This window comes from Fundulus heteroclitus, unplaced genomic scaffold, assembly GCF_011125445.2.
Source record: "Fundulus heteroclitus isolate FHET01 unplaced genomic scaffold, MU-UCD_Fhet_4.1 scaffold_368, whole genome shotgun sequence".
NCBI lineage: Eukaryota > Metazoa > Chordata > Actinopteri > Cyprinodontiformes > Fundulidae > Fundulus > Fundulus heteroclitus.
In genome coordinates, this window is record NW_023396779.1 from 109145 (window position 1) to 123913 (window position 14769).

General features: G+C 41.8%; 72 pseudogenes; all 72 read left to right on the forward strand.

Moving 5' to 3' along the window:
* The first annotated feature begins 725 nt into the window (after positions 1–725).
* Positions 726–843, forward strand: LOC118559967 (annotated as a pseudogene).
* A 102-nt stretch (positions 844–945) lies between these two features.
* On the forward strand, positions 946–1063 carry LOC118559966 (annotated as a pseudogene).
* Positions 1064–1141: 78 nt separating this feature from the next.
* On the forward strand, positions 1142–1259 carry LOC118559965 (annotated as a pseudogene).
* Positions 1260–1337: 78 nt separating this feature from the next.
* LOC118559943 lies at positions 1338–1455 on the forward strand (annotated as a pseudogene).
* Positions 1456–1533: 78 nt separating this feature from the next.
* LOC118559976 lies at positions 1534–1651 on the forward strand (annotated as a pseudogene).
* A 77-nt stretch (positions 1652–1728) lies between these two features.
* Positions 1729–1846, forward strand: LOC118559987 (annotated as a pseudogene).
* Positions 1847–1924: 78 nt separating this feature from the next.
* Positions 1925–2042, forward strand: LOC118559998 (annotated as a pseudogene).
* Positions 2043–2120: 78 nt separating this feature from the next.
* Positions 2121–2238, forward strand: LOC118560009 (annotated as a pseudogene).
* A 77-nt stretch (positions 2239–2315) lies between these two features.
* Positions 2316–2433, forward strand: LOC118559949 (annotated as a pseudogene).
* Positions 2434–2511: 78 nt separating this feature from the next.
* On the forward strand, positions 2512–2629 carry LOC118559960 (annotated as a pseudogene).
* Positions 2630–2707: 78 nt separating this feature from the next.
* LOC118559968 lies at positions 2708–2825 on the forward strand (annotated as a pseudogene).
* Positions 2826–2902: 77 nt separating this feature from the next.
* LOC118559969 lies at positions 2903–3020 on the forward strand (annotated as a pseudogene).
* Positions 3021–3097: 77 nt separating this feature from the next.
* On the forward strand, positions 3098–3215 carry LOC118559970 (annotated as a pseudogene).
* Positions 3216–3293: 78 nt separating this feature from the next.
* On the forward strand, positions 3294–3411 carry LOC118559971 (annotated as a pseudogene).
* A 78-nt stretch (positions 3412–3489) lies between these two features.
* LOC118559972 lies at positions 3490–3607 on the forward strand (annotated as a pseudogene).
* A 76-nt stretch (positions 3608–3683) lies between these two features.
* LOC118559973 lies at positions 3684–3801 on the forward strand (annotated as a pseudogene).
* A 77-nt stretch (positions 3802–3878) lies between these two features.
* LOC118559974 lies at positions 3879–3996 on the forward strand (annotated as a pseudogene).
* A 78-nt stretch (positions 3997–4074) lies between these two features.
* On the forward strand, positions 4075–4192 carry LOC118559975 (annotated as a pseudogene).
* Positions 4193–4270: 78 nt separating this feature from the next.
* Positions 4271–4388, forward strand: LOC118559977 (annotated as a pseudogene).
* Positions 4389–4464: 76 nt separating this feature from the next.
* LOC118559978 lies at positions 4465–4582 on the forward strand (annotated as a pseudogene).
* Positions 4583–4662: 80 nt separating this feature from the next.
* LOC118559979 lies at positions 4663–4780 on the forward strand (annotated as a pseudogene).
* Positions 4781–4860: 80 nt separating this feature from the next.
* LOC118559980 lies at positions 4861–4978 on the forward strand (annotated as a pseudogene).
* Positions 4979–5056: 78 nt separating this feature from the next.
* LOC118559981 lies at positions 5057–5174 on the forward strand (annotated as a pseudogene).
* A 79-nt stretch (positions 5175–5253) lies between these two features.
* On the forward strand, positions 5254–5371 carry LOC118559982 (annotated as a pseudogene).
* Positions 5372–5448: 77 nt separating this feature from the next.
* Positions 5449–5566, forward strand: LOC118559983 (annotated as a pseudogene).
* A 79-nt stretch (positions 5567–5645) lies between these two features.
* On the forward strand, positions 5646–5763 carry LOC118559984 (annotated as a pseudogene).
* A 78-nt stretch (positions 5764–5841) lies between these two features.
* LOC118559985 lies at positions 5842–5959 on the forward strand (annotated as a pseudogene).
* Positions 5960–6036: 77 nt separating this feature from the next.
* Positions 6037–6154, forward strand: LOC118559986 (annotated as a pseudogene).
* Positions 6155–6231: 77 nt separating this feature from the next.
* LOC118559988 lies at positions 6232–6349 on the forward strand (annotated as a pseudogene).
* A 76-nt stretch (positions 6350–6425) lies between these two features.
* Positions 6426–6543, forward strand: LOC118559989 (annotated as a pseudogene).
* Positions 6544–6621: 78 nt separating this feature from the next.
* Positions 6622–6739, forward strand: LOC118559990 (annotated as a pseudogene).
* Positions 6740–6816: 77 nt separating this feature from the next.
* LOC118559991 lies at positions 6817–6934 on the forward strand (annotated as a pseudogene).
* A 78-nt stretch (positions 6935–7012) lies between these two features.
* LOC118559992 lies at positions 7013–7130 on the forward strand (annotated as a pseudogene).
* Positions 7131–7208: 78 nt separating this feature from the next.
* Positions 7209–7326, forward strand: LOC118559993 (annotated as a pseudogene).
* Positions 7327–7404: 78 nt separating this feature from the next.
* LOC118559994 lies at positions 7405–7522 on the forward strand (annotated as a pseudogene).
* Positions 7523–7600: 78 nt separating this feature from the next.
* LOC118559995 lies at positions 7601–7718 on the forward strand (annotated as a pseudogene).
* Positions 7719–7796: 78 nt separating this feature from the next.
* Positions 7797–7914, forward strand: LOC118559996 (annotated as a pseudogene).
* Positions 7915–7992: 78 nt separating this feature from the next.
* Positions 7993–8110, forward strand: LOC118559997 (annotated as a pseudogene).
* A 77-nt stretch (positions 8111–8187) lies between these two features.
* On the forward strand, positions 8188–8305 carry LOC118559999 (annotated as a pseudogene).
* Positions 8306–8382: 77 nt separating this feature from the next.
* On the forward strand, positions 8383–8500 carry LOC118560000 (annotated as a pseudogene).
* Positions 8501–8578: 78 nt separating this feature from the next.
* Positions 8579–8696, forward strand: LOC118560001 (annotated as a pseudogene).
* A 78-nt stretch (positions 8697–8774) lies between these two features.
* LOC118560002 lies at positions 8775–8892 on the forward strand (annotated as a pseudogene).
* A 78-nt stretch (positions 8893–8970) lies between these two features.
* On the forward strand, positions 8971–9088 carry LOC118560003 (annotated as a pseudogene).
* Positions 9089–9166: 78 nt separating this feature from the next.
* Positions 9167–9284, forward strand: LOC118560004 (annotated as a pseudogene).
* A 77-nt stretch (positions 9285–9361) lies between these two features.
* LOC118560005 lies at positions 9362–9479 on the forward strand (annotated as a pseudogene).
* Positions 9480–9557: 78 nt separating this feature from the next.
* Positions 9558–9675, forward strand: LOC118560006 (annotated as a pseudogene).
* A 78-nt stretch (positions 9676–9753) lies between these two features.
* Positions 9754–9871, forward strand: LOC118560007 (annotated as a pseudogene).
* Positions 9872–9949: 78 nt separating this feature from the next.
* Positions 9950–10067, forward strand: LOC118560008 (annotated as a pseudogene).
* Positions 10068–10145: 78 nt separating this feature from the next.
* Positions 10146–10263, forward strand: LOC118560010 (annotated as a pseudogene).
* A 76-nt stretch (positions 10264–10339) lies between these two features.
* LOC118560011 lies at positions 10340–10457 on the forward strand (annotated as a pseudogene).
* A 77-nt stretch (positions 10458–10534) lies between these two features.
* On the forward strand, positions 10535–10652 carry LOC118560012 (annotated as a pseudogene).
* A 78-nt stretch (positions 10653–10730) lies between these two features.
* On the forward strand, positions 10731–10848 carry LOC118560013 (annotated as a pseudogene).
* Positions 10849–10926: 78 nt separating this feature from the next.
* Positions 10927–11044, forward strand: LOC118560014 (annotated as a pseudogene).
* Positions 11045–11121: 77 nt separating this feature from the next.
* On the forward strand, positions 11122–11239 carry LOC118559944 (annotated as a pseudogene).
* Positions 11240–11317: 78 nt separating this feature from the next.
* Positions 11318–11435, forward strand: LOC118559945 (annotated as a pseudogene).
* Positions 11436–11512: 77 nt separating this feature from the next.
* LOC118559946 lies at positions 11513–11630 on the forward strand (annotated as a pseudogene).
* A 78-nt stretch (positions 11631–11708) lies between these two features.
* LOC118559947 lies at positions 11709–11826 on the forward strand (annotated as a pseudogene).
* A 77-nt stretch (positions 11827–11903) lies between these two features.
* On the forward strand, positions 11904–12021 carry LOC118559948 (annotated as a pseudogene).
* Positions 12022–12099: 78 nt separating this feature from the next.
* LOC118559950 lies at positions 12100–12217 on the forward strand (annotated as a pseudogene).
* Positions 12218–12296: 79 nt separating this feature from the next.
* LOC118559951 lies at positions 12297–12414 on the forward strand (annotated as a pseudogene).
* Positions 12415–12493: 79 nt separating this feature from the next.
* Positions 12494–12611, forward strand: LOC118559952 (annotated as a pseudogene).
* A 78-nt stretch (positions 12612–12689) lies between these two features.
* Positions 12690–12807, forward strand: LOC118559953 (annotated as a pseudogene).
* A 78-nt stretch (positions 12808–12885) lies between these two features.
* On the forward strand, positions 12886–13003 carry LOC118559954 (annotated as a pseudogene).
* A 78-nt stretch (positions 13004–13081) lies between these two features.
* On the forward strand, positions 13082–13199 carry LOC118559955 (annotated as a pseudogene).
* A 76-nt stretch (positions 13200–13275) lies between these two features.
* Positions 13276–13393, forward strand: LOC118559956 (annotated as a pseudogene).
* A 77-nt stretch (positions 13394–13470) lies between these two features.
* Positions 13471–13588, forward strand: LOC118559957 (annotated as a pseudogene).
* A 78-nt stretch (positions 13589–13666) lies between these two features.
* On the forward strand, positions 13667–13784 carry LOC118559958 (annotated as a pseudogene).
* Positions 13785–13861: 77 nt separating this feature from the next.
* Positions 13862–13979, forward strand: LOC118559959 (annotated as a pseudogene).
* Positions 13980–14057: 78 nt separating this feature from the next.
* Positions 14058–14175, forward strand: LOC118559961 (annotated as a pseudogene).
* Positions 14176–14253: 78 nt separating this feature from the next.
* On the forward strand, positions 14254–14371 carry LOC118559962 (annotated as a pseudogene).
* A 77-nt stretch (positions 14372–14448) lies between these two features.
* LOC118559963 lies at positions 14449–14566 on the forward strand (annotated as a pseudogene).
* Positions 14567–14644: 78 nt separating this feature from the next.
* LOC118559964 lies at positions 14645–14762 on the forward strand (annotated as a pseudogene).
* Positions 14763–14769: the final 7 nt, after the last annotated feature.

The window sequence follows — 14769 nt, forward strand, 5'->3', positions numbered from 1 at the left end:
TATTTCCCGGGACATGTCCGTATTTCACGTCCTGTCCCGGGCGTCCCGGGTTTTTTTTATAAAGTGAGGAAATGTCCTGTTTTTTAAATTGCCTTCGTTGGTACGTCACGCTATGTGTGACGTAATCCCTGAGCCGCGTCAGTGTGGGCAGCCCTGTTATTAATCAGAAGATAGAGTCCTCCCTCACGCTTGTCGGCCGCGCTTGTCTCTCAACCCCCCCGCCCCCCTGCTCGGCCGCGTTTGCCTTACAACACCCCCCGCTCCGAGGTGTCCTGGTTTTCCCAAATGAAAATATGGTCACCCTATATAACATGTCTTTGTCTGATGTGTCTCGGTAACGTAGTTGCCATGCGTAACGGAGACTAAGACTCACAGCCAAAGCTGCTTTGCGCACGTGTTTCTTTATGCTGTGCACAATGGTACATTTTGATGAAACAGGGTAAATCTTAGGAACAAATACATTGTCATCAGTGGATCAGCCCTTTTATTTAACCAGATTACCTATTATGAGGTAAAGAACACATTTGGCACATTTTGGCAGAACTGTGCTAAAATCACGTCCGCCTGGCACACTGCCACTAAAACCTTTGTGGAGCAAAGATGTTTCAACTGATTCAGTCCAGATTTGTTGTAGTTATAGTCAAGATGTGGCTCTATAAAGGCTGTGAACAATCAGAAAATTAATGTCGGCCCATATAAAACTAAATTTGACAATGCTTGTAATTGCTTACAGCCACGCTACACTGCACAGCCTGTTCTCATCTGATCACAGAAGCTAAACAGTGTCAGGCCTGGTTAGTACGTGGGTGGTTGACTACCTCGGAATACCAGGTGCTGTAAGCATTTTAATACCAGGTGCTGTAAGCACTTTAATTTTTTGCCATGAACAAGCAGAAAATAATTTTTTCAGCCCATATAAAAATAAATTTGACAATGCTTGTAACTGCTTGCGGCCACACTACACTGCACAGCCTGTTCTCGTCTGATCACAGAAGCTAAACAGTGTCAGGCCTGGTTAGTACGTGGGTGGGTGACCACCTCGGAATACCAGGTGCTGTAAGCATTTTAATGTTTGCCCGTGAACAAGCAGAAAATAATTTTTTCGGCCCATATTAAAATAAATTTCACAATGCTTGTAACTGCTTATGGCCACACTACACTGCACATCCTGTTCTCGTCTGATCACAGAAGCTAAACAGTGTCAGGCCTGGTTAGTACGTGGGTGGGTGACCACCTCGGAATACCAGGTGCTGTAAGCATTTTAATTTTTTGCCATGAACAAGCAGAAAATAATTTTTAAGGCCCATATAAAAATAAATTTCACAATGCTTGTAACTGCTTACAGCCACACTACACTGCACAGCCTGTTCTCGTCTGATCACAGAAGCTAAACAGTGTCAGGCCTGGTTAGTACGTGGGTGGGTGACCACCTCGGAATACCAGGTGCTGTAAGCATTTTAATGTTTGGCCGTTAACAAGTAGAAAATAATTTTTTCGTCACATATAAAAATAAATTTCACAATGTTTGCAATTGCTTACAGCCACACTACACTGCACAGCCTGTTCTCGTCTGATCACAGAAGCTAAACAGTGTCAGGCCTGGTTAGTACGTGGGTGGGTGACCACCTCGGAATACCAGGTGCTGTAAGCATTTTAATGTTTGGCCGTTAACAAGTAGAAACATATTTTTCAGGCCATATAAAAATAAATTTCACAATGCTTGTAATTGCTTACAGCCACACTACACTGCACAGCCTGTTCTCGTCTGATCACAGAAGCTAAACAGTGTCAGGCCTGGTTAGTACGTGGGTGGGTGACCACCTCGGAATACCAGGTGCTGTAAGCATTTTAATGTTTGGCCGTTAACAAGTAGAAAATATTTTTTCGTCACATATAAAAATAAATTTCACAATGCTTTGCAATTGCTTACAGCCACACTACACTGCACAGCCTGTTCTCGTCTGATCACAGAAGCTAAACAGTGTCAGGCCTGGTTAGTACGTGGGTGGGTGACCACCTCGGAATACCAGGTGCTGTAAGCATTTTAATGTTTGGCCGTTAACAAGTAGAAAATAATTTTTTCGTCACATATAAAAATAAATTTCACAATGTTTGCAATTGCTTACAGCCACACTACACTGCACAGCCTGTTCTCGTCTGATCACAGAAGCTAAACAGTGTCAGGCCTGGTTAGTACGTGGGTGGGTGACCACCTCGGAATACCAGGTGCTGTAAGCATTTTGATGTTTGGCCGTTCAACAAGTAGAAAATTTTTTTCAGGCCATATAAAAATAAATTTCACAATGCTTGTAATTGCTTACAGCCACACTACACTGCACAGCCTGTTCTCGTCTGATCACAGAAGCTAAACAGTGTCAGGCCTGGTTAGTACGTGGGTGGGTGACCACCTCGGAATACCAGGTGCTGTAAGCATTTTAATGTTTGGCCGTTAACAAGTAGAAAATATTTTTTCGTCACATATAAAAATAAATTTCACAATGCTTTGCAATTGCTTACAGCCACACTACACTGCACAGCCTGTTCTCGTCTGATCACAGAAGCTAAACAGTGTCAGGCCTGGTTAGTACGTGGGTGGGTGACCACCTCGGAATACCAGGTGCTGTAAGCATTTTAATGTTTGGCCGTTAACAAGTAGAAAATAATTTTTTCGTCACATATAAAAATAAATTTGACAATGCTTGTAATTGCTTACAGCCACACTACACTGCACAGCCTGTTCTCGTCTGATCACAGAAGCTAAACAGTGTCAGGCCTGGTTAGTACGTGGGTGGGTGACCACCTCGGAATACCAGGTGCTGTAAGCATTTTAATGTTTGGCCGTTAAAAAGTAGAAAATTATTTTTTCGTGACATATAAAGGAGATTCCACAATGTTTGCAATTGCTTACAGCCACACTACACTGCACAGCCTGTTCTCGTCTGATCACAGAAGCTAAACAGTGTCAGGCCTGGTTAGTACGTGGGTGGGTGACCACCTCGGAATACCAGGTGCTGTAAGCATTTTAATGTTTGGCCGTTAACAAGTAGAAAATAATTTTTTCGTCACATATAAAATAAATTTCACAATGTTTGCAATTGCTTACAGCCACACTACACTGCACAGCCTGTTCTCGTCTGATCACAGAAGCTAAACAGTGTCAGGCCTGGTTAGTACGTGGGTGGGTGACCACCTCGGAATACCAGGTGCTGTAAGCATTTTAATGTTTGGCCGTTAACAAGTAGAAAATATTTTTTCGTCACATATAAAAGTAAATTTCCACAATGTTTGCAATTGCTTACAGCCACACTACACTGCACAGCCTGTTCTCGTCTGATCACAGAAGCTAAACAGTGTCAGGCCTGGTTAGTACGTGGGTGGGTGACCACCTCGGAATACCAGGTGCTGTAAGCATTTTAATGTTTGGCCGTTAACAAGTAGAAAATAATTTTTTCGTCACATATAAAAATAAATTTCACAATGTTTGCAATTGCTTACAGCCACACTACACTGCACAGCCTGTTCTCGTCTGATCACAGAAGCTAAACAGTGTCAGGCCTGGTTAGTACGTGGGTGGGTGACCACCTCGGAATACCAGGTGCTGTAAGCATTTTAATGTTTGGCCGTTAACAAGTAGAAAATATTTTTCGTCACATATAAAAATAAATTTCACAATGCTTGTAATTGCTTACAGCCACACTACACTGCACAGCCTGTTCTCGTCTGATCACAGAAGCTAAACAGTGTCAGGCCTGGTTAGTACGTGGGTGGGTGACCACCTCGGAATACCAGGTGCTGTAAGCATTTTAATGTTTGGCCGTTAAAAAGTAGAAAATAATTTTTTCGTCACATATAAAATAAATTTCACAATGTTTGCAATTGCTTACAGCCACACTACACTGCACAGCCTGTTCTCGTCTGATCACAGAAGCTAAACAGTGTCAGGCCTGGTTAGTACGTGGGTGGGTGACCACCTCGGAATACCAGGTGCTGTAAGCATTTTAATGTTTGGCCGTTAACAAGTAGAAAATAATTTTTTCATCACATATAAAAATAAATTTCACAATGCTTGTAATTGCTTACAGCCACACTACACTGCACAGCCTGTTCTCGTCTGATCACAGAAGCTAAACAGTGTCAGGCCTGGTTAGTACGTGGGTGGGTGACCACCTCGGAATACCAGGTGCTGTAAGCATTTTAATGTTTGGCCGTCATTAAGTAGAAAATAATTTTTTCGTCACATATAAAAATAGATTTCACAATGTTTGCAATTGCTTACAGCCACACTACACTGCACAGCCTGTTCTCGTCTGATCACAGAAGCTAAACAGTGTCAGGCCTGGTTAGTACGTGGGTGGGTGACCACCTCGGAATACCAGGTGCTGTAAGCATTTTGATTTTTGGCCGTTAACAAGTAAAAATATTTTTTCAGTACATATAAAAATAAATTTCACAATGCTTGTAATTGCTTACAGCCACACTACACTGCACAGCCTGTTCTCGTCTGATCACAGAAGCTAAACAGTGTCAGGCCTGGTTAGTACGTGGGTGGGTGACCACCTCGGAATACCAGGTGCTGTAAGCATTTTAATGTTTGGCCGTTAACAAGTAGAAAATAATTTTTTCGTCACATATAAAAATAAATTTCACAATGCTTTGCTAATTGCTTACAGCCACACTACACTGCACAGCCTGTTCTCGTCTGATCACAGAAGCTAAACAGTGTCAGGCCTGGTTAGTACGTGGGTGGGTGACCACCTCGGAATACCAGGTGCTGTAAGCATTTTAATGTTTGGCCGTTAACAAGTAGAAAATAATTTTTTCGTCACATATAAAAATAAATTTCACAATGCTTTGCTAATTGCTTACAGCCACACTACACTGCACAGCCTGTTCTCGTCTGATCACAGAAGCTAAACAGTGTCAGGCCTGGTTAGTACGTGGGTGGGTGACCACCTCGGAATACCAGGTGCTGTAAGCATTTTAATGTTTGGCCGTTAACAAGTAGAAACATATTTTTCAGTCACATATAAAAATAAATTTCACAATGCTTGTAATTGCTTACAGCCACACTACACTGCACAGCCTGTTCTCGTCTGATCACAGAAGCTAAACAGTGTCAGGCCTGGTTAGTACGTGGGTGGGTGACCACCTCGGAATACCAGGTGCTGTAAGCATTTTAATGTTTGGCCGTTAACAAGTAGAAAATAATTTTTTCGTCACATATAAAAATAAATTTCACAATGCTTGTCAATTGCTTACAGCCACACTACACTGCACAGCCTGTTCTCGTCTGATCACAGAAGCTAAACAGTGTCAGGCCTGGTTAGTACGTGGGTGGGTGACCACCTCGGAATACCAGGTGCTGTAAGCATTTTAATGTTTGGCCGTTAACAAGTAGAAAATAATTTTTTCGTCACATATAAAATAAATTTCACAATGCTTGTAATTGCTTACAGCCACACTACACTGCACAGCCTGTTCTCGTCTGATCACAGAAGCTAAACAGTGTCAGGCCTGGTTAGTACGTGGGTGGGTGACCACCTCGGAATACCAGGTGCTGTAAGCATTTTAATGTTTGGCCGTTAACAAGTAGAAAATAATTTTTTCGTCACATATAAAAATAAATTTCACAATGCTTTGCAATTGCTTACAGCCACACTACACTGCACAGCCTGTTCTCGTCTGATCACAGAAGCTAAACAGTGTCAGGCCTGGTTAGTACGTGGGTGGGTGACCACCTCGGAATACCAGGTGCTGTAAGCATTTTAATGTTTGGCCGTTAACAAGTAGAAAATAATTTTTTCGTCACATATAAAAATAAATTTCACAATGCTTGTAATTGCTTACAGCCACACTACACTGCACAGCCTGTTCTCGTCTGATCACAGAAGCTAAACAGTGTCAGGCCTGGTTAGTACGTGGGTGGGTGACCACCTCGGAATACCAGGTGCTGTAAGCATTTTAATGTTTGGCCGTTAACAAGTAGAAAATATTTTTTCGTCACATATAAAAATAAATTTCACAATGCTTGTAATTGCTTACAGCCACACTACACTGCACAGCCTGTTCTCGTCTGATCACAGAAGCTAAACAGTGTCAGGCCTGGTTAGTACGTGGGTGGGTGACCACCTCGGAATACCAGGTGCTGTAAGCATTTTAATGTTTGGCCGTTAACAAGTAGAAAATATTTTTTCGTCACATATAAAAATAAATTTCACAATGCTTGTAATTGCTTACAGCCACACTACACTGCACAGCCTGTTCTCGTCTGATCACAGAAGCTAAACAGTGTCAGGCCTGGTTAGTACGTGGGTGGGTGACCACCTCGGAATACCAGGTGCTGTAAGCATTTTAATGTTTGGCCGTTAACAAGTAGAAAAATATTTTCAGGCCATATAAAAATAAATTTCACAATGCTTGTAATTGCTTACAGCCACACTACACTGCACAGCCTGTTCTCGTCTGATCACAGAAGCTAAACAGTGTCAGGCCTGGTTAGTACGTGGGTGGGTGACCACCTCGGAATACCAGGTGCTGTAAGCATTTTAATGTTTGGCCGTTAACAAGTAGAAAATAATTTTTTCGTCACATATAAAAATAAATTTCACAATGCTTGTAATTGCTTACAGCCACACTACACTGCACAGCCTGTTCTCGTCTGATCACAGAAGCTAAACAGTGTCAGGCCTGGTTAGTACGTGGGTGGGTGACCACCTCGGAATACCAGGTGCTGTAAGCATTTTAATGTTTGGCCGTTAACAAGTAGAAAATATTTTTCAGTCACATATAAAAATAAATTTCACAATGCTTGTAATTGCTTACAGCCACACTACACTGCACAGCCTGTTCTCGTCTGATCACAGAAGCTAAACAGTGTCAGGCCTGGTTAGTACGTGGGTGGGTGACCACCTCGGAATACCAGGTGCTGTAAGCATTTTAATGTTTGGCCGTTAACAAGTAGAAAATATTTTTTCGTCACATATAAAAATAAATTTCACAATGCTTTGTAATTGCTTACAGCCACACTACACTGCACAGCCTGTTCTCGTCTGATCACAGAAGCTAAACAGTGTCAGGCCTGGTTAGTACGTGGGTGGGTGACCACCTCGGAATACCAGGTGCTGTAAGCATTTTAATGTTTGGCCGTTAACAAGTAGAAAATAATTTTTTCGTCACATATAAAAATAAATTTCACAATGCTTGTAATTGCTTACAGCCACACTACACTGCACAGCCTGTTCTCGTCTGATCACAGAAGCTAAACAGTGTCAGGCCTGGTTAGTACGTGGGTGGGTGACCACCTCGGAATACCAGGTGCTGTAAGCATTTTAATGTTTGGCCGTTAACAAGTAGAAAATAATTTTTTCGTCACATATAAAAATAAATTTCACAATGCTTGTAATTGCTTACAGCCACACTACACTGCACAGCCTGTTCTCGTCTGATCACAGAAGCTAAACAGTGTCAGGCCTGGTTAGTACGTGGGTGGGTGACCACCTCGGAATACCAGGTGCTGTAAGCATTTTAATGTTTGGCCGTTAACAAGTAGAAAATAATTTTTTCGTCACATATAAAAATAAATTTCACAATGCTTGTAATTGCTTACAGCCACACTACACTGCACAGCCTGTTCTCGTCTGATCACAGAAGCTAAACAGTGTCAGGCCTGGTTAGTACGTGGGTGGGTGACCACCTCGGAATACCAGGTGCTGTAAGCATTTTAATGTTTGGCCGTTAACAAGTAGAAAATAATTTTTTCGTCACATATAAAAATAAATTTCACAATGCTTGTAATTGCTTACAGCCACACTACACTGCACAGCCTGTTCTCGTCTGATCACAGAAGCTAAACAGTGTCAGGCCTGGTTAGTACGTGGGTGGGTGACCACCTCGGAATACCAGGTGCTGTAAGCATTTTAATGTTTGGCCGTTAACAAGTAGAAAATAATTTTTTCGTCACATATAAAAATAAATTTCACAATGCTTGTAATTGCTTACAGCCACACTACACTGCACAGCCTGTTCTCGTCTGATCACAGAAGCTAAACAGTGTCAGGCCTGGTTAGTACGTGGGTGGGTGACCACCTCGGAATACCAGGTGCTGTAAGCATTTTAATGTTTGGCCGTTAACAAGTAGAAAATATTTTTTCGTCACATATAAAAATAAATTTCACAATGCTTGTAATTGCTTACAGCCACACTACACTGCACAGCCTGTTCTCGTCTGATCACAGAAGCTAAACAGTGTCAGGCCTGGTTAGTACGTGGGTGGGTGACCACCTCGGAATACCAGGTGCTGTAAGCATTTTAATGTTTGGCCGTTAACAAGTAGAAAATATTTTTTCGTCACATATAAAAATAAATTTCACAATGCTTGTAATTGCTTACAGCCACACTACACTGCACAGCCTGTTCTCGTCTGATCACAGAAGCTAAACAGTGTCAGGCCTGGTTAGTACGTGGGTGGGTGACCACCTCGGAATACCAGGTGCTGTAAGCATTTTAATGTTTGGCCGTTAACAAGTAGAAAATAATTTTTTCGTCACATATAAAAATAAATTTCACAATGCTTGTAATTGCTTACAGCCACACTACACTGCACAGCCTGTTCTCGTCTGATCACAGAAGCTAAACAGTGTCAGGCCTGGTTAGTACGTGGGTGGGTGACCACCTCGGAATACCAGGTGCTGTAAGCATTTTAATGTTTGGCCGTTAACAAGTAGAAAATAATTTTTTCGTCACATATAAAAATAAATTTCACAATGCTTGTAATTGCTTACAGCCACACTACACTGCACAGCCTGTTCTCGTCTGATCACAGAAGCTAAACAGTGTCAGGCCTGGTTAGTACGTGGGTGGGTGACCACCTCGGAATACCAGGTGCTGTAAGCATTTTAATGTTTGGCCGTTAACAAGTAGAAAATAATTTTTTCGTCACATATAAAAATAAATTTCACAATGCTTGTAATTGCTTACAGCCACACTACACTGCACAGCCTGTTCTCGTCTGATCACAGAAGCTAAACAGTGTCAGGCCTGGTTAGTACGTGGGTGGGTGACCACCTCGGAATACCAGGTGCTGTAAGCATTTTAATGTTTGGCCGTTAACAAGTAGAAAATAATTTTTTCGTCACATATAAAAATAAATTTCACAATGCTTGTAATTGCTTACAGCCACACTACACTGCACAGCCTGTTCTCGTCTGATCACAGAAGCTAAACAGTGTCAGGCCTGGTTAGTACGTGGGTGGGTGACCACCTCGGAATACCAGGTGCTGTAAGCATTTTAATGTTTGGCCGTTAACAAGTAGAAAATATTTTTTCGTCACATATAAAAATAAATTTCACAATGCTTGTAATTGCTTACAGCCACACTACACTGCACAGCCTGTTCTCGTCTGATCACAGAAGCTAAACAGTGTCAGGCCTGGTTAGTACGTGGGTGGGTGACCACCTCGGAATACCAGGTGCTGTAAGCATTTTAATGTTTGGCCGTTAACAAGTAGAAAATAATTTTTTCGTCACATATAAAAATAAATTTCACAATGCTTGTAATTGCTTACAGCCACACTACACTGCACAGCCTGTTCTCGTCTGATCACAGAAGCTAAACAGTGTCAGGCCTGGTTAGTACGTGGGTGGGTGACCACCTCGGAATACCAGGTGCTGTAAGCATTTTAATGTTTGGCCGTTAACAAGTAGAAAATAATTTTTTCGTCACATATAAAAATAAATTTCACAATGCTTGTAATTGCTTACAGCCACACTACACTGCACAGCCTGTTCTCGTCTGATCACAGAAGCTAAACAGTGTCAGGCCTGGTTAGTACGTGGGTGGGTGACCACCTCGGAATACCAGGTGCTGTAAGCATTTTAATGTTTGGCCGTTAACAAGTAGAAAATAATTTTTTCGTCACATATAAAAATAAATTTCACAATGCTTGTAATTGCTTACAGCCACACTACACTGCACAGCCTGTTCTCGTCTGATCACAGAAGCTAAACAGTGTCAGGCCTGGTTAGTACGTGGGTGGGTGACCACCTCGGAATACCAGGTGCTGTAAGCATTTTAATGTTTGGCCGTTAACAAGTAGAAAATAATTTTTTCGTCACATATAAAAATAAATTTCACAATGCTTGTAATTGCTTACAGCCACACTACACTGCACAGCCTGTTCTCGTCTGATCACAGAAGCTAAACAGTGTCAGGCCTGGTTAGTACGTGGGTGGGTGACCACCTCGGAATACCAGGTGCTGTAAGCATTTTAATGTTTGGCCGTTAACAAGTAGAAAATATTTTTTCGTCACATATAAAATAAATTTCACAATGCTTGTAATTGCTTACAGCCACACTACACTGCACAGCCTGTTCTCGTCTGATCACAGAAGCTAAACAGTGTCAGGCCTGGTTAGTACGTGGGTGGGTGACCACCTCGGAATACCAGGTGCTGTAAGCATTTTAATGTTTGGCCGTTAACAAGTAGAAAATATTTTTTCGTCACATATAAAAATAAATTTCACAATGCTTGTAATTGCTTACAGCCACACTACACTGCACAGCCTGTTCTCGTCTGATCACAGAAGCTAAACAGTGTCAGGCCTGGTTAGTACGTGGGTGGGTGACCACCTCGGAATACCAGGTGCTGTAAGCATTTTAATGTTTGGCCGTTAACAAGTAGAAAATATTTTTTCAGTCACATATAAAAATAAATTTCACAATGCTTGTAATTGCTTACAGCCACACTACACTGCACAGCCTGTTCTCGTCTGATCACAGAAGCTAAACAGTGTCAGGCCTGGTTAGTACGTGGGTGGGTGACCACCTCGGAATACCAGGTGCTGTAAGCATTTTAATGTTTGGCCGTTAACAAGTAGAAAATAATTTTTTCGTCACATATAAAAATAAATTTCACAATGCTTGTAATTGCTTACAGCCACACTACACTGCACAGCCTGTTCTCGTCTGATCACAGAAGCTAAACAGTGTCAGGCCTGGTTAGTACGTGGGTGGGTGACCACCTCGGAATACCAGGTGCTGTAAGCATTTTAATGTTTGGCCGTTAACAAGTAGAAAATATTTTTTCGTCACATATAAAAATAAATTTCACAATGCTTGTAATTGCTTACAGCCACACTACACTGCACAGCCTGTTCTCGTCTGATCACAGAAGCTAAACAGTGTCAGGCCTGGTTAGTACGTGGGTGGGTGACCACCTCGGAATACCAGGTGCTGTAAGCATTTTAATGTTTGGCCGTTAACAAGTAGAAAATAATTTTTTCGTCACATATAAAAATAAATTTCACAATGCTTGTAATTGCTTACAGCCACACTACACTGCACAGCCTGTTCTCGTCTGATCACAGAAGCTAAACAGTGTCAGGCCTGGTTAGTACGTGGGTGGGTGACCACCTCGGAATACCAGGTGCTGTAAGCATTTTAATGTTTGGCCGTTAACAAGTAGAAAATATTTTTTCGTCACATATAAAAATAAATTTCACAATGCTTGTAATTGCTTACAGCCACACTACACTGCACAGCCTGTTCTCGTCTGATCACAGAAGCTAAACAGTGTCAGGCCTGGTTAGTACGTGGGTGGGTGACCACCTCGGAATACCAGGTGCTGTAAGCATTTTAATGTTTGGCCGTTAACAAGTAGAAAATAATTTTTTCGTCACATATAAAAATAAATTTCACAATGCTTGTAATTGCTTACAGCCACACTACACTGCACAGCCTGTTCTCGTCTGATCACAGAAGCTAAACAGTGTCAGGCCTGGTTAGTACGTGGGTGGGTGACCACCTCGGAATACCAGGTGCTGTAAGCATTTTAATGTTTGGCCGTTAACAAGTAGAAACATATTTTTCAGGCCATATAAAAATAAATTTCACAATGCTTGTAATTGCTTACAGCCACACTACACTGCACAGCCTGTTCTCGTCTGATCACAGAAGCTAAACAGTGTCAGGCCTGGTTAGTACGTGGGTGGGTGACCACCTCGGAATACCAGGTGCTGTAAGCATTTTAATGTTTGGCCGTTAACAAGTAGAAAATAATTTTTTCGTCACATATAAAAATAAATTTCACAATGCTTGTAATTGCTTACAGCCACACTACACTGCACAGCCTGTTCTCGTCTGATCACAGAAGCTAAACAGTGTCAGGCCTGGTTAGTACGTGGGTGGGTGACCACCTCGGAATACCAGGTGCTGTAAGCATTTTAATGTTTGGCCGTTAACAAGTAGAAAATAATTTTTTCGTCACATATAAAAATAAATTTCACAATGCTTTGTAATTGCTTACAGCCACACTACACTGCACAGCCTGTTCTCGTCTGATCACAGAAGCTAAACAGTGTCAGGCCTGGTTAGTACGTGGGTGGGTGACCACCTCGGAATACCAGGTGCTGTAAGCATTTTAATGTTTGGCCGTTAACAAGTAGAAACATATTTTTTCAGTCACATATAAAAATAAATTTCACAATGCTTGTAATTGCTTACAGCCACACTACACTGCACAGCCTGTTCTCGTCTGATCACAGAAGCTAAACAGTGTCAGGCCTGGTTAGTACGTGGGTGGGTGACCACCTCGGAATACCAGGTGCTGTAAGCATTTTAATGTTTGGCCGTTAACAAGTAGAAAATATTTTTTCAGTCACATATAAAAATAAATTTCACAATGCTTGTAATTGCTTACAGCCACACTACACTGCACAGCCTGTTCTCGTCTGATCACAGAAGCTAAACAGTGTCAGGCCTGGTTAGTACGTGGGTGGGTGACCACCTCGGAATACCAGGTGCTGTAAGCATTTTAATGTTTGGCCGTTAACAAGTAGAAAATAATTTTTTCGTCACATATAAAAATAAATTTCACAATGCTTGTAATTGCTTACAGCCACACTACACTGCACAGCCTGTTCTCGTCTGATCACAGAAGCTAAACAGTGTCAGGCCTGGTTAGTACGTGGGTGGGTGACCACCTCGGAATACCAGGTGCTGTAAGCATTTTAATGTTTGGCCGTTAACAAGTAGAAAATAATTTTTTCGTCACATATAAAAATAAATTTCACAATGCTTGTAATTGCTTACAGCCACACTACACTGCACAGCCTGTTCTCGTCTGATCACAGAAGCTAAACAGTGTCAGGCCTGGTTAGTACGTGGGTGGGTGACCACCTCGGAATACCAGGTGCTGTAAGCATTTTAATGTTTGGCCGTTAACAAGTAGAAAATATTTTTCGTCACATATAAAAATAAATTTCACAATGCTTGTAATTGCTTACAGCCACACTACACTGCACAGCCTGTTCTCGTCTGATCACAGAAGCTAAACAGTGTCAGGCCTGGTTAGTACGTGGGTGGGTGACCACCTCGGAATACCAGGTGCTGTAAGCATTTTAATGTTTGGCCGTTAACAAGTAGAAAATATTTTTTCGTCACATATAAAAATAAATTTCACAATGCTTGTAATTGCTTACAGCCACACTACACTGCACAGCCTGTTCTCGTCTGATCACAGAAGCTAAACAGTGTCAGGCCTGGTTAGTACGTGGGTGGGTGACCACCTCGGAATACCAGGTGCTGTAAGCATTTTAATGTTTGGCCGTTAACAAGTAGAAAATAATTTTTTCGTCACATATAAAAATAAATTTCACAATGCTTGTAATTGCTTACAGCCACACTACACTGCACAGCCTGTTCTCGTCTGATCACAGAAGCTAAACAGTGTCAGGCCTGGTTAGTACGTGGGTGGGTGACCACCTCGGAATACCAGGTGCTGTAAGCATTTTAATGTTTGGCCGTTAACAAGTAGAAAATATTTTTTCGTCACATATAAAAATAAATTTCACAATGCTTGTAATTGCTTACAGCCACACTACACTGCACAGCCTGTTCTCGTCTGATCACAGAAGCTAAACAGTGTCAGGCCTGGTTAGTACGTGGGTGGGTGACCACCTCGGAATACCAGGTGCTGTAAGCATTTTAATGTTTGGCCGTTAACAAGTAGAAAATAATTTTTTCGTCACATATAAAAATAAATTTCACAATGCTTGTAATTGCTTACAGCCACACTACACTGCACAGCCTGTTCTCGTCTGATCACAGAAGCTAAACAGTGTCAGGCCTGGTTAGTACGTGGGTGGGTGACCACCTCGGAATACCAGGTGCTGTAAGCATTTTAATGTTTGGCCGTTAACAAGTAGAAAATAATTTTTTCGTCACATATAAAAATAAATTTCACAATGCTTGTAATTGCTTACAGCCACACTACACTGCACAGCCTGTTCTCGTCTGATCACAGAAGCTAAACAGTGTCAGGCCTGGTTAGTACGTGGGTGGGTGACCACCTCGGAATACCAGGTGCTGTAAGCATTTTAATGTTTGGCCGTTAACAAGTAGAAAATAATTTTTCGTCACATATAAAAATAAATTTCACAATGCTTGTAATTGCTTACAGCCACACTACACTGCACAGCCTGTTCTCGTCTGATCACAGAAGCTAAACAGTGTCAGGCCTGGTTAGTACGTGGGTGGGTGACCACCTCGGAATACCAGGTGCTGTAAGCATTTTAATGTTTGGCCGTTAACAAGTAGAAAATAATTTTTTCGTCACATATAAAAATAAATTTCACAATGCTTGTAATTGCTTACAGCCACACTACACTGCACAGCCTGTTCTCGTCTGATCACAGAAGCTAAACAGTGTCAGGCCTGGTTAGTACGTGGGTGGGTGACCACCTCGGAATACCAGGTGCTGTAAGCATTTAATG